Source organism: Rhipicephalus sanguineus, chromosome 6 (genome assembly GCF_013339695.2).
Source record: "Rhipicephalus sanguineus isolate Rsan-2018 chromosome 6, BIME_Rsan_1.4, whole genome shotgun sequence".
Taxonomy (NCBI): Eukaryota; Metazoa; Arthropoda; class Arachnida; order Ixodida; family Ixodidae; genus Rhipicephalus; species Rhipicephalus sanguineus.
In genome coordinates this window covers 40678455-40681239 of record NC_051181.1, presented here as the reverse complement: position 1 = coordinate 40681239, position 2785 = coordinate 40678455, and the positions used below count along the sequence as shown (strand labels likewise).

Sequence of the window (2785 nt, the reverse complement as noted above, 5' to 3'; positions counted from 1 at the left end):
TGCATGAACACTACCTGTTGTTTCACCCCAGACAGCAGGCGCCGGCAGCCCCGAACAGAGTGAGCACAAGCCTGCATATGAAAAGAAGGCGTCTTAGAAAGTGCAACTTAGCGCTTTGCTTCTAAACACCCCTCAGTGCCGCACGCGAACGCAAGATTTCGCTGAGCTGTTCATGGCTGTGTCTGTTTTCCGCAGGATGCGTTTTTTCACCAAGCCGAGGGTTCGTTTATGACCGCTTTAAACTGAGGATAAAATTCCAGTATTTCATGTATGCCTGCCGTGCGAGCAGTTTTAGCGTGCGCCTCGAGACGATCGCCGACGACATCGCACAATCCAAAAATGAAGAGCGGATTAAAGTGCACTTATACTGATTTCAATGAGAATCTAAAGTTAACATCGACTAGAGAAAACGACACAATTACGGAGGCATGTTACGCTGGAAATGGCCCCAAAATGGCTGCACACTCCTTTCCAGTAAACTCGCATGCGTAAATATTGGTCACGTGTTATGTAGAGAGCAAACATGCTACATACATAGCGCTAAGTGTATCATCACTGGTTCATCTAGGAAGTCAGAAGACTTATACGACTGCTGGTTTATAGCGGAGTGGCATATGTCTATATGAAATCAAAATTTGCCATCCTATACTTGTAAGCAAAAGCTCCTAGCGCGTATGTGCTACAGAAATGGGGCAAGCCCTACTACTCACCACTGCTCCCCTAAACGGAAAGAAGGCAGCACACTGGCGGCCGACACCAATTAAGATTTGTGGACAGGCGTAACCAATAACAGCGAAATAATTTAATGAACCCTCGCGATTAACCATGTCTTTATAAACACCAGGGCCGCACGTTTGAGCTTCGGTGAAACCTATACCTCTACCTGTAGGCAGTGTTTCAGCAGTAATTTTAACGCGATAGTGTTAAAGAGCTCGTTTCGCAGGAATTTCGGTGTCGGCGTCGTTGGCTGTGAGCGAAAAATCAGCGTTGTAACTCGAGACAGTTGCAATTAAAACAAATTATAAGAATTTTCGGTTACAGTCAGAACCAAACCTAGGCCTTCTACGTGGCAAGCAAGTGTTATACCACAGAGCCACGCCAATGCTTGAAACTGCTTCGGAAAAAAAGCACTATATGAGTGTCATGCAGCCAAAGAGTCTCCTTAACGCATGTAATATGGCGTGGCAGAAGCGTAACACTGCGCCAGACGTGAAAACATGTCAAGTCCTCAACGAGTGGGCGTCTTAAAGGCCCTCCCGTTACAGAGCGCTCAGACATATTTATTAATATACAGCAGAAAAGAATAAAAAAGTGAACAACTGCGCAACTGTAATTGCAGTAGGCATTCTAGGGTAGTTTGAAACGACCAATGTTACGCGCAGACACGTTCGGTTCCTTGCAGCACGGTTCAGGCATCCACCGAGAACCGAAACTAGGCTAGTAATTGAGAAGGCTATGCGCACGGGGCTCGATTATGCTATCGCGTTCTATACTCTGGAAGGCGAAGCTCAAGCGTCTGATTACGAGAGACGCCGCATTGGAGGGCTCCGAGAATTTCGACCGGCTGTGGTTCATTAACGTGCGCCTTAATCTAAGCGCACGGGTCTCAAGCGTTTTCGCCGCTATCGAAAATGCGGCCGCCGCGGTCGGGATTCGATCCCGCGTTCTCCTGGTCACCAGTCGAGCACCACTTCTCAGATGTCATTTTTAGTACAAAACTGAATTGAACTGGTGCTGTAATGTTGACCATCTCATTATTGTTGTACTTACAGCGATTTCAGCTGAAACGTGGAAGAGAATGCGCAGTTTAATTAGAGCTGCTCACGCGCCAAGCTTTCCTCAGTGCGCCTGAACCAGTTTCAGAGCGGGCGCTCGCCACGCCTCAGTGAAGTAGGCGACGCGGCGTGGGGAGCCCTTGATAAGAAGCTTGCGGCGTTCCTAACTCCGTTCCGTCGATAGCTCAGTTGGTAGAGCGGTGGACTGTAGAGGTGTTACTCAGGCGGACATCCATAGGTCGCTGGTTCGAATCCGGCTCGACGGAGTCAGTTTTTTTTTATTCGTTTTTCTGGTTGATCATTATCTCATTTGGTAATATCATCTGATTCCCCTCCAAAAATTACGGTAAGATTACACATACGTCCAAAGTACCTTTCCAGAACATATTGAGCGGAAATATGTCCTGCGCACGTAAAGCTCATTTTAGTTGCGCGATGCAGTTGAAAAGCAGGTACAAGATTGTTTGTTAAAATAACAAACATTTGTTGCGTCCTTTCAATATTTACGGTTTTGGGATGTATAAACACGCAGGGTGTTCTTCTTTGTTTTTGACACAGTACAGGTTGTTTTAAATATTCAATGACAGTGACCTTTAGTGTTGGCACACGATCTCTACATCGACGCGGACATACTCTCCCTCAGCTAAAGTATTACTGAAACGACTCATTCATAAGCACTCTTTAATTAAACGGAAGCCTTAGATTGCTCATCAAACGCGAAAATTGAACGTCGCTATCGGCGTCAACACATGCAATGCAAATGATTATCATACCGCGAGGACGTCACCATATGACGTCATCATGACGTTGCAGGTCTCCAAAATTTGTGACGCTGCCATAACGCCACTAGAACGTCATATAACGTGACGTCACATGAAGACGCCATCACATGGCATCGTCGCTTGGTCAAAGGTGGGCCAATCATGGAGGCAGTGAAAAACTAGGCGAGGTGCAGAAAGCTTTCGGAGAGGGGTGGAGGAGCGAAGACTGCGAAGAAATAAAAGGTGACT

The 2785-nt window shown here is 46.7% G+C and overlaps 1 non-coding gene across 1 annotated transcript; it reads left to right on the top strand.

Annotated features, from left to right (window-relative positions):
- Window positions 1-1949: 1949 nt before the first annotated feature.
- On the top strand, window positions 1950-2041 carry Trnay-gua (transfer RNA tyrosine (anticodon GUA)). Its single transcript is given in 2 exon segments — window positions 1950-1986; window positions 2006-2041. It is a non-coding gene; the product is annotated as a tRNA-Tyr (tRNA).
- The last annotated feature ends 744 nt before the right edge of the window (window positions 2042-2785 follow it).